The 12,173-nt window shown below is 47.7% G+C and overlaps 1 protein-coding gene across 2 annotated transcripts in view; it reads left to right on the top strand.

Moving 5' to 3' along the window:
• RORA (RAR related orphan receptor A) overlaps positions 1–12,173 on the top strand; it is a 733,771-nt gene that overhangs the window by 376,238 nt on the left and 345,360 nt on the right. The gene's annotated exons all lie outside the window — the stretch shown is intronic.

The following is a 12,173-nucleotide window of genomic DNA, read 5'->3' as shown; positions in this document are numbered from 1 at the left end:
TGATTTTTACCATTATCACCATCATTGTGCATACTGACCGGCCATTTACTATGCCCCAGGCATGGTGCTGCGTGTATTTTTATGCATCTTGTAATCCTCACGTAACTGTCTGAGAAAGATACTATTATTCCCATTTTCCATATGAGGACCCTAAAGCCTAGAGAGATCAAGACACCTCCCTACTGTCACTTATTTGGGAAGTGGCAGAGTCAGGATTTGAATCCAGGTACCATCTGACCCTATACACCAACCTCTTAAATACCCTCCCTGGGATCCTCAGAACCAAATCTCCCAGCCTTAACAGATTGCAGGGGATGATGCCTGGATGAGGATGGAGATTTTAGGAAGGGTTACTTTGAGAACCTTGGGTGGATTGTCCCAAGTTCACTTGACAGCTCATGTTTAGGCTAGGACTGCGGAAAGCTGCATGCATGTTATATTGATATCAATCGAACAAATGTACAAGAGGCAGAATGAGTGAGGGCATCAGCCCTGTTCGGGTCTGGGTGTCCAATACCCAGGTCAGCGAACACAGACAGTTCACTGCTCGTCCCTCACCGTTGGTTGCCTGAGATCTTAGCTCTACCCTATCTCATTAAATTAGTGCTGGGCTGGAGTATCATCCCAGTCCTCCTGGCAATAAGATTCTCTGCTCCGGCATCTCTCCAGGCAGCCCTCTTCTGGGAGAGTTCTGTTAGTTGCTTTTTTCTGTTTGTCTCAAGGACAGGAAACCCACTGGAACCACAAGGACCATTGACCCCACTTTGCCAGCCCTGAAGAGATTCTTGCCTTTGTGTGCAGCAGGCCTCCTATCCCCTCCTGAGGCCAGCCCCAGCCTACCAACACTTTTACATCCAGTTGAAATCCCGCCTCTAAACAAGACCCTGCTTGTGTACAGCTCTTCCCAGTGCCACGTTCAGAAACATTATAATGGTAGCTTGAAATCAGTCATTGTAGGGGTATTTACACCACAGAAATTGGCAAGCGCTACAGATCAGGCCTCTGTTGTCATTATTGTTGTTTTGAGAGCTGGTTTGCCAACACACCACTTTTTATACCTAATGCCCCACCAGTCATTTGATCCCATCCTTTCAGCACACCCGCCAGTCATTGTTTTATCATGTGCATGTCTCTCTACAGAGACTGTAGGAGGAATAGGATTAGTGGATTCTTTGTATCTCTGCAGCACCATCATGGTACCCTGTCAGTAGTAAGCACGCTCCAGTTATCTATCAGTGTTCTTCATTTCATCTACTTGGGTGTAATTTTTCTCTAAAAATGTTCAGATGTTATTCATTTGGTTGAAAGTAAATCCTTTTTAAAATTTGTTTATTTATTTATTGGTAGCATCGGGTCTTAGTTGCAGCACACAGGATCTTTCATTGCGGCACGTGGGCTCTTCGTTGCGGCACGCAGGCTTCTCTCTAGTTGTGGTGCACAGGCTCCAGAGCACGTGGGGTCATAAGCTGCGGCACCCCAGCTCTCTAGTTGTGGCACACAGGCTCCAGAATGCGTGGGCTCTTTAGTTGTGGCGCGAGGGCTCTCTAGTTGCAGCACGTGGGCTTAGTTGCCCCTCGGCATGTGGGATCTTAGTTCCCCGACCAGGAATCAAACCGGTGTCCCCTGCATTGCAAGACGGATTCTTAACCACCGGACCACCAGGGAAGTCCCAAAAGTAAATCATTCCCATAGCCAGTTGTCTGTCATTCTTTTATTCATTCATTCATCAACCATTTATTCATGCCAAGGAGCATTGACTATGTGTCAGGCACTAGTTCAAAGGGCAGAGTCTGATAGCAGTAAATGATATGGAAAAAATAACCTAGAAGAATGAAATAGAGGAGCTGGGGGCTGGGTGCTACATCGTCTCAGATGAGGATGTGTATTAGTTTCCTATTGCTACTGTAACAAATTACCACAATTATTTTGGCTTAAGGCAATAGAAATTTATTGTCTTATAATTTTGGAGGTCAGAAATCTAAAATGGGTTGGCAGGTCTGTGTTCCTTTTGGAGGTTCTAGGGAGGAATCCATTTCTGACCTTTTCTATCTTCTGGAGGTTGCCTGCATTCCTTGGCACTAGGCCGTGCATCTTTCTGACCTCTGCTTGTGTCATCACATCGCCTTCTCTGACTCTGACTCTCTTGGCTCCTTTTTTTCCTCATAAGAACCCCTCTGATGACTTTGGGTCTGCTCAGATAATCCAGGATAATATTCTCATCTCAAAATCCTTAACTTCATCATATCTGGAAATTCTCTTTTGCCTTGTAAGATAAAAACAGATTCCAGGGAGTAGGACGTGGACCTCTTTGTAGGGAAGGGAAGGCCTCTCTGAGGAGGTGACATTTGAGATGAGACTCAGATGATGAAAACATATGGGGGAAAAGTATCTCAGATAGTGAGAACAGCTTGCAAAGCCCTTGAGCCTGGTGCAAACCCGGAGATTCTGAGAAAGATGCCAGCGTGACTGAAGTGAGCAACCGGAGGGAGGCTGGAGAGGTAAGCAGAGCCCAGGTAGCTCAGCATCGTCTACCTCTCTACCTCACAGGTAGGAGCATGGATTTCATTCCCAGTGTGATGAGGAGCTGAGAGTTGTGATTGATATGTACTTGAATGGAAACAACCTCTCTGATAATTGTCTAGAGTGGTGCCCTCCAATAGAAATACAATGCGAGCCACATTTGTAATTTTCAATGTTCTCATAGCCGTATTTTGAAAAGTGAAAAGAAACAGGAAATTAATATTAATAAAACATTTAACCCAGTGCATCCAAAATATTATCATTTCCACATGTAATCAATATAAAAAATATTGACATAGTTTACATTCTTTTTTTGTTTTGGTACTGTGTTGTCAACATGTGATGTTTGTTTTTTATTTACAGCACTTCTCAGTTTGGACTAGCCACATTTTAACTGCTCCGTAGCCATCTGTCGTGACTGTTTTGGGCAATGCATATCCAGACAGGGTCCTCAGGGTCCTGTGCAAAGTTTACACAGGAAGTGTTTGAAAAAGTGGTGAACAGTGACGTGTCACAGAAAATGTGGGCCATGTGTCACGCCCATTAACGATCCCCAACTTCAGAGGCCCTGAGTAGGCCATGGGAAGTGAGGGATGGATTTGCAGATTCTAGAAAGGAGTATGTCCCCTGGTGGGGATGGTGGGGCAGGCAGGGCTCAGTCCCAGACCCAGAGTGGACTCCTGTGTCCTGGAGCCCCCAAGGAACACCTGTCTCTATTCATGTGATTGGTCTTAAGGTTCCCCTCACTGTCTACCCCTCATATCTTTAATCCCCTGAAGGAGTTTTGGCCAAAGCCAGAATTTTCCCCTTTCTTTATAGACCGGGCCATTTATTCATCTCCTTAGACCAATATTACTGAAAACAAGGGCAGAGGTCAAGAACAGGAAAAATTCAATGAAGCAACGAGAGGGCGTCAGTTGCTAGGGCAAGAACTATATCCCAGGCACTTCCCATACTCTCTTGTGCTCTTGTGGTGACCCCAATATTGACTGTAAAAGTCTAGCCTGGAAAGTTTAGTACCAGCAGAACATCAGGTACGTTCATTTGGATTTTTACAGTGATGTTAGATTAAAAGGGTTTATGAAACAGAAAATAAAGATCTGAATTAAACATGTAGGCCATGGTGGTTTACCTAAAGGCTAACTTATGAGAAACATATTCAGCACTGCACAAGACAATAAAAATCACAGCAGCATTTATTAAAATATATAGAGCCAGTGATCTGCCCAACACACTCGGCTTTCAGAAGGGATGGTGCCACATTCCCTTCTGATGATGGATTTGGTGGACTGTCATCTGGACCCTCACATCTGGTCTATGGGAACCAGCAGCCCCATCAAAAGGCAGCTTGGCCATTTTGACATGTAGTGACAAAATGTCTACTCTGCAGGGACAAAGGTGTCTTCAGTGAGTGCTTTGGGGCTTTAGAGCATCAGTCAAATTACCAGTGTCTCTAATTATTGTGTCTGCAATCTGGAGCAATCTATAGCTTCCTTCCAAAACAGGGTGGAATGTTTCCCTCTGATGGCACATTAGCACGAGTCCCCCTTGGATGAGTTTTCCAAAATTATAAGGACATGGTAGCATGGGGAAGAAGCAGCTATGACATAGAAACCTGTTGCCTTGAAAATCAGCTGTGATCTTTGCAAACTATCAGCCGATTAACAGATATTTATCTAGTACCTATGAAGTGCTACACTCTGGAGGAACTTCAGAAGCACAAGGTCCCTACTTTTCATGGACTTAAGACGCGGTTGGGAAAAAAAATGACTATGCAATGAGAAATTTAACAGTATGTGGTGCCGATGTGGTGCATGTGTTCAGGCTCTGGCCTGCGAATCAGTAGATCTGAGTTCTGCCCCTAAGTCAGCCACTTGCTATATTACTGCTTTCAATATAGTCATTGTCTAGCAGGGCCAGTAACTACTGGATCACTCAAGATTAATTTCCTGGGAATAAATCACCTTACCTTCCTCAGGATCCTCTTCTAGACATCAGAAGGGTTTGAATGGATTATAATGATGGTGATAATAATAATAGCTCCATTTAGTAAGGTCTAACTTTGTACTCATGATTGTGCTGCGTACTTTATTTTTTTATATATTTTAAATATTTATTTATTTATTTATTTGGCTGCGCCGGGTCTTAGTTGCACCATGTGGCATCTTTTTTTTTTTTTTTTTTGCGGTATGCGGGCCTCTCACTGTTGTGGCCTCTCCCATTGTGGAGCACAGGCTCCGGACGCGCAGGCTCAGTGGCCGTGGCTCACGGGCCCAGCTGCTCCGCGGCATGTGGGATCTTCCCAGACCGGGGCACGAACCCGTGTCCCCTGCATCGGCAGGCAGACTCTCAACCACTGCGCCACCAGGGAAGCCCCATGTAGCATCTTTAGTTGCGGCATGTGGGATCTAGTTCCCTGACCAAGGAGCAAACCCTGACCCCCTGCATTGGGAGCATGGAGTCTTAACCACTGGACTACCAGGGAAGTCCCTGTGCTATGTACTTTACAGGAATTAACTCATATTTTCTAAAGGAGACTTAACTAGGAGATGGGTTCTGTTATAGCCATTTTATAGATGAGAAAGCTGAGACGTAGGCTAATAACTTACCCAAAATCAAAGAGCTTTGACTAACGCAGAGCTGGGATTCAGTAGCAAGTCTTTGAGCCTGTAAAGTTTGGGGTCTAAATGCCCTGAAGCCCATCCCTGCTGTCACATTCTTTAGCTCTGGGAACCTTCCCAATCATGGGAGGGTTACTTGGAGGACTGAAAAGAGTGAAGACTGATAAAGGAAACCATGTTGCTGTAAAACATGGACCAGGTGTGAGCAGAGCTTCAAAGAGGAGCAAGACTGTCATCTGTGGCTTGGAGAACTCAGACCTGCCTACATCAGAACGCCAGGATGCTGAAGTTCAGCACCCTGATCAGTCATTGCTGGCTTCTCAGTTTGCATGCACAGGGCACTGGTCATTCAGCAAGCGAGTCACACACCAGAAAGGGACTTCAGGGCTGCTGAATGACAAGTCTCACCTTTTCAAACTTTTCATTTTACACCCATCTCAGCCACAGATGAGGGGCTGTTAATTTCATTTGAGCCATCACGTTTAGTGAGGACACACACGCACACGGATTGGCACCCACAGAGTCTTCACTTTGAGACAAGGGTGGGTTCGGTTGCCTCTGCTTACACAACCAGTGCTGCCGAAGGACACTTGGGTTTAGATGGCGCTTTGGCCGCAAGCTGTTTGGTTATGTGTTACCCGGTCCCCTTGGCTTCCTGCATATTCTCTTGAGCAGATAGTTCATCTCCTTATCTCAGAGAATTGTTTCCCCAAGTGTAGCCCCAGAGTCAATAGCTTTGATACCATCGAGGCAAAAAGGTATTAAACCACCTTTTCTGTAATTGTTTTAGTCGTATTTTTTCATGTCTGCTTCATGAAAAGATGATGTGGTTAGATATGAGCTGGGCCTTGCCGAAGGTATCGTGTGTGCCTGGGGTTACCCACATCATCACATGGCTTACCTTCCTTTGCAGCGTGGAGATCTTATCTTCTTTGCTGCACTTTGCCATCGAGCACCAGCTTCTCCCATCTTCTGTGTGTGTGTGTACACCCATGTGCATTCAGGTGTGCATGGACGTATGCTCATGGCAGCAACTTGTAAAATGATACTTTACCATTCATTTATAATGAGGCCTTTCCTGTACTCTTAGGAGAAAAAGAAAAACACCTTCATTGGCTTTTCCACTTAAGAATTTGGAGCAAAATTTTCCTTAAGCAGACACATTTTTATTTAATTTAAGCTGGTAGTTCTGCTGTTCCTTCTATGTGCCAGGAATTGACTCGCTACTCAGGGTACAAACATAAATATGACTGAGGTCCTTGAGAGATTGTCTGTGTAGCCATGGAAAGAGAATGTGTTAGCAAACAGCTAGAATTAGACCCAGCAGGGGCCAGGGAGGTGCCATGAACAGAGCTGTGAGGGAAAACATTTGAGGGGTCTAGGAGGGAAGGACCAGGGGATGCTATGAAACAGAGCAGGAGGTTAAACTCCATATTCAAAGTCAAGTACAAGTCTTGCAGTTAAAGAGGGAAAAAAATATTCCTGGCAGAGGAAACAGCAGAAGAAATAATGAAGATGTGAAGGTGTGAGCTGTGTTTAGTGTGGCTCGAGCAGAGCAGGTGAATGAGGGTGAGGCTGGAGAAAGGTGGGCTCGTCCAGCCAGGGAAGGACATCGTGTGCCATCCTGATGGATGCTTTAAGATTCGAAGCCAGTGAATGTACCAGAGACCCCAGGAAAATCAAGAGTAAACCTCAGAAACCTCGCCAAGCTGAAGAGGTTTGCTTTCCCAGCCAGACAGGGCCATGCCTGCAGGTCTGTCCCTTGTTCTGACCCAGCCCAGGGTTCTCCTTTCACAGGTGACTTAACCCTCCTAGGACCTGGCCTGCCATGGTCAGAATGTAAATCTTCAAAGCATCCTCGACTCCTACTGACCACTTAAGAGACACATGGGAAGAACTGTTTTTATGTCTCATCTGGCCCTTGGGAAGCCAGTGGACACTCAGCTCTGACCACTGCCCCCCCCCCAGTAGGAGCAGCTGTTGGCTTGTGTGACCACAGCCGCAAGGTTGCAGGACGAGGGAAAGAGCTCGATGCCTGGGAGAGACCGGCACCCACAGTCCTGTCTGGCCTCTGCCACTCTCACGCTTAATGACCTTGGACACATAATTTCTCTCCAGGCTCCAGTGAGCTCATCTGTAAAATGAGGGGCTGGACTCTATGCCTTCTAAGGGGCCTCTCCTGACTCGTCTGAGTCTTTCTTACCTCTTTAATTTTTAGGAAGTCCGAGTGGGAAGTGTTTCATCTTAACAAGGCGGTTCTGGGGGTTTTGTGCCCTGAGCGGGTTGCCAGGGTGGGGGAGAGTTGGAATCATCCAGTGGCCCAGTGAGGATGCTCCTCCCTCCATCTCCCTGGGGGGCAAAACAGCAGGGGATGGAAAGTCAGCACCCCACTTCCTGCCTGAGTAGTCCTTGGGTTTGGAAGTTTGGAGAGCTCGCCCTGGGGATGGAGCTTCTTCAGGGAAACAGGAGGTGACAAAAGAGGCACCCCCCGCCACCCTAGGCAGCCCCCGCCTCCCATGGGGCCCTGGTTCAGGCAGAAGGGGCAGTGGCCAGAGGTGGTCACGAGCGTGGGTTTTGATATCATAAGATCCGGGTTCAAATGCTGGGCCCACCACTGACTTGAGGAACAGCTTTCCGTGCATGGTTCCTTCACCGCTGCCGGCCTTATTTTCTCATCTGTGAAGTAGGACTCTCCTACTTCCTCTCATCTCATCGTAGGACTCTCCCGAGAGCCAACTCAGATAAAGCGCTTAACGCTGTTCCTGGCTTGTAGAAGTATCCCATAAACGGTAGCTTTAAAAAACTCTCTTATTTTTAAGGTCTAGGAAAGTAAGTTAGGGCCAGAATGTAGAGGCTCCTGTCTGCCACGGCAAGGCATTTGGACACTTGTCCTGTAGCCCATGGGCAGCCAGTGAAGGTCCTCCAGCAGAGAATGGCTTTAAAAGAAGCTGGTGTTTGGGGAAGGCTCCACTTGTCATCAGTTTGGGGTGGATGGGAAGAAAGAAGTAATGTTGGCGAGGAGTCTCTGTCAATGTCCAAGCACAGTGAATGGGGGCCCGGGGAGGTGGCAGAGAGGCTGGAATGGCACAAGCAGAAACAAGCACTTTAAAAGGGGAGGTGGCTGAGCAGTCAGGGATGGGCGCTCAGCTTGCAGACAGCGGAGGAGGATGAAGGAGGAATCCAAGTTTGTTCTGAGGATGTACCCTTGTGGCATCCACCCAAACGGAGGTCTGAGCAGAAGGATGGCGCTGTTCTCTGTTCTGGGGTGCTGCTGCCATCTGGGGGGACTGGACCCTGGTCCTGAAACCCCGAGGGTATCTTTGGCACATTGATTGGTCTGTACGTTGGTGCCCTGCTTTGTCTCAAACCCTAAAAGCGTTTGAGATGGTTTTATACCTGAGGGAGTAGGTGGTTTACACTTTCCTCATAAGTGAAAATGAACTGCAACAGTAATCACTAAAGGAAAGAGGAGAGAGAAAATAGATGAGGGGTGGAGAATGAGGTTAAAAATGACTGACAAGGGAGGGAGTGGTGTTGAGTCCCCAAATGTCGACTCTTGGCCTTAAAATTAAGATTGTACCATTTCTAATCTTCCTTTCTGAAGGAAGAATCCCTCCCAAAGGGACAGAAAAACCAGGTCCTTTGACCGCTTTTCTAACTTCAAGAATAACAGTGGGATACTTCTCAATGGTATTTTTAATCTTGCTTTTCTTTGCAATGCAGAAAGCAACAGCAGTTGCTTCTTCTCCAGAACCAGTACAGCTCCCAGGGAGGAATGAGAGGGAGGGAGAGGAGAAGAAGCCAGAAAGAACAGCAAAAAGGGAGAAAGAGGGAGGGACCCATCGCCAGGAGGCACTGCCAGGTGAACCGCTGGTTGGCTGGAAGTGGAGGTGGCTGCCACAGTTACCCAGCTTGTGGTTTTGCTTCTTTCTCTCTCTCTCTAGTAGCACAGAATCACTCAACCCTTGATTCCTCAGGGCTTCACGACCTAAGAGGTCTGGGAGGGCACCTTGCAGTGCCTGAGGCCCCGAGAGGGTTCACAGCGGCCGCAAAATGCTTAGAGTGTGTGGGCAAGTGGCCTTTCTGCAGACGGGGTCAGCTGCTGGAGGCCCGCGAGAAAACAAAAACAAGTTGTGTTCTGCAGGTCTCTGCTGCAGTTGCTAACAGAGAGTCACTCAACATTTGGGACGTGCAGTGAATGTTTTTACCTTCGGTGCCCAAATTTCTCTGGCTTCCGGGAGCTACTGTTATCGAGGAAGGAGGTGGTGTGATCGCCCCCTCCCACCCCGCATGGTGTGACAGTGCAGAGATGGTTATCTCCACACTCAACTCAGCGTTGCTTTTTTTGGGTAACAGCTTTTGAAAAACCATCCACTAGGCTCTAGCCGGTCAGGTTTCCAGGGCAGTTGCCACAGTGTGAAAAGGCGGGTGGCTTTGTCAGGCAGGCTGCGGACCACCGATGCAGGCTTTGGGAGATAACGAATGCATCCTCTCCTGTCACGGACTAGAATCCAGACCCACCCATTCCTGGGACATGGAGAGAGAAGGGCTGGGTGAGGAGTTGTGCTGGTCAACCCAGACCTCCTTCCCGTCTCTGCTCTGCCAGTCTGGTGATGGCTAGACTTGAGCATGGTCCCTTTCTGGAGAGGGTCGCAGCTTAGCAAACACCTAGCTCTTGTGATCCTCTTCCTAATGGGATCCCTGAGGCCCAGAGTAGTGAACTCGCTTTCCCAAGGTCAAGCCATTGATGCCCAGAGCTGGAACAGGATTTCAGGAGCCATGACTCTGAATCCAGTGTTCAAAGACTTCTTGGTTAAGAGCAAAGAGCCTGGCTTTGCAGCCAGACGGACTTGGACCAAATCTAGCCTAAGGACCTGGGAGATTTTGTCTTCAGCCAGTGCCACGCTGAGCACTCAGTCCTCCCCACCCCCACCAAGAGACCAAGAGATGCCCAGGACACCTGGAATGGAGGACAAGGCATCTGGTGCCAGTGAGTCATTAGAAAGGGGACTCCCTCTTCCCCTCCCCCCATGAGCAAGCCCTACTAGGCTCAAATGGACCACCGAGAACAGGGCAGCCTAAAGAAACCAAGGCGGACCCCATGCAAGTAGGGTTCACCCCAGAAGTAGTTCTCATTGCTGCTGCAGACCCAGGCCTCCCTCTGCCCACTGGGAGCCGTCTCAGGGCGGCTCTGAGGCTGAGCCCCCTACCTATCTTCACGGCTCCCATCTCTTAGATGATCCTTCCGTGAGGAGGCCTCTCTTGCCTGCCCCTGCCCCAGCCTGCTAACCACAGAAGAATATGACTCTTAGCTCTTCTTCCAGTGTGGGCATCCTCCTTCTCCATTTTACCTTTTTAAATGTATTCATTTAATTAAGCAAGCAGCAAACATGTTTGAGCACCTCCTGATTGCCAGCCTCCATACTAGAGACGATTGGTGATACAAAGACTTACATAGCCATCCCTATACAGGATTTTTTCTCCAGCACTGCTAAAGCCTCTGAGTGAGCCAGGATAGATCCACTTTGTCTCACAGCTTGGGGTGAAGGGAGGACGTCATTTTCCTTGTATCCTGTAGAGCACTTGACTCCTGCAGGTGCCAGTCTCATGCAGTACCATGCATGGTGCTCCCCAGAGTTGTGAAATCATCATACCGACCCAGGGTCCTCACTGCCACGTGTGCTGTGCAGCTGTGTGATGATAATGCAGTGGCTGAGTGTATGGTCTCCAGACTCAAGCAAATCTAGATTTTCCACTGTCTATAAGCTGTGTGGCTTTGGGTCAGTTACTTAATCTGAGCTTCCAAGGAGATAATAATTGTATATGTATTTTAGGGTGGTTTGATAAATTCAAGGAAAAATACAAGTAAAGAGATTATTATTCAGGGAGGCACATAAAGGGTCAATACCTATTAGCAACTATTATTATTATCAACATCATTAATGTAATTACTGCTTAGTCTTATTGTCATTATGTCCTTTAAAGGTAGGGTATACTATGCTGACAATGCCCAACACATAAGCACTTAATAAATATGTGCAGAATGGATGTTTTTCAAGGATGATCAGGTGGAAATCCAAATGCTCTCTTGCATGAAAAAGAAAATTGTTCAGGGGAGCTGAGTTAGAAGCAGAAGATACTAAGCTTTTTAATGTGGTTTTGGTTAAACTGTGTTCCCTGGGAACTGAAAGCAGAGAGGAAAATCTTGACCTGACCACGCTTGGGGTACCTACAAGTATGAGCCAATTTTATCTGGTTGGGTGAGATTAGTTGTGAAGACTGCTGGCATTCCCCCGACCCCATCCCACCCCCCTCCATGCTTCTTTTCTAAAGGAAACTTCCAGAATGAGAGGCTTTAGGTCTGTAGTCTTCAGGGCGGATTTCGTCCTGCACAGAGATGAGGTGGCAGCCCTGAACCTCAGCGGTCTGACTCCACAGCCAACATGGGGTACCAGTCAGCCAAGCCCTGGACCTCTGCCCTTCTGCTTGAACAGTACATCCTGATTGGTGGGATAGTTGCCAGGATGTTCCCTATTCCCCATGCCAGACATCTGGATGTCTAGGAACAGCTGGTTAGCTTTCTTTTTTTTTTTTTTTTTTTCATTATGTTCCAGACAGTCACAGACAGGGTAAGATCCTACACCCAGGTACTGCCTTGGCCAACCTGTGTTTGGGGGTGAAATCAGGATAAGAATCCAGGACTCTTACAGGCCAGGCCAGGCTTAAATCAGCAGGTAGGAATCAGGTCTGAGCTGCGGGGGAAGGACAGTGCACCTGGTTCCTAGGGTTGTTGCTAGATGAAGCAGACTGTGGGTGTGGTTCCAGAGGGGCTGTGTGCTGGGGAGAGGGATGGTTTCAGGGGAGTCTGTGGGATAGGAGACCGAAGTCATCCTGTAGCCTTTGAAGGCTCAAGGATCTCAAAGATCAACACAGGCAAGAACAGAACCTCTATTCAGAGAGGAGCTGGGATGCCAAACCTTGAAAGATCTGGAGGGCCAGCAATGCTCGACCTCACAGCATATGGCTTAGCTT

This window comes from Aethalodelphis obliquidens, unplaced genomic scaffold, assembly GCF_003676395.1.
Source record: "Aethalodelphis obliquidens isolate GAN/ISIS:26980383/991018 unplaced genomic scaffold, ASM367639v1 scaffold26, whole genome shotgun sequence".
Lineage (NCBI taxonomy): Eukaryota > Metazoa > Chordata > Mammalia > Artiodactyla > Delphinidae > Aethalodelphis > Aethalodelphis obliquidens.
Note: the sequence above shows the minus strand (reverse complement) of the source record. Positions and strands in the feature narration are given on the sequence as shown.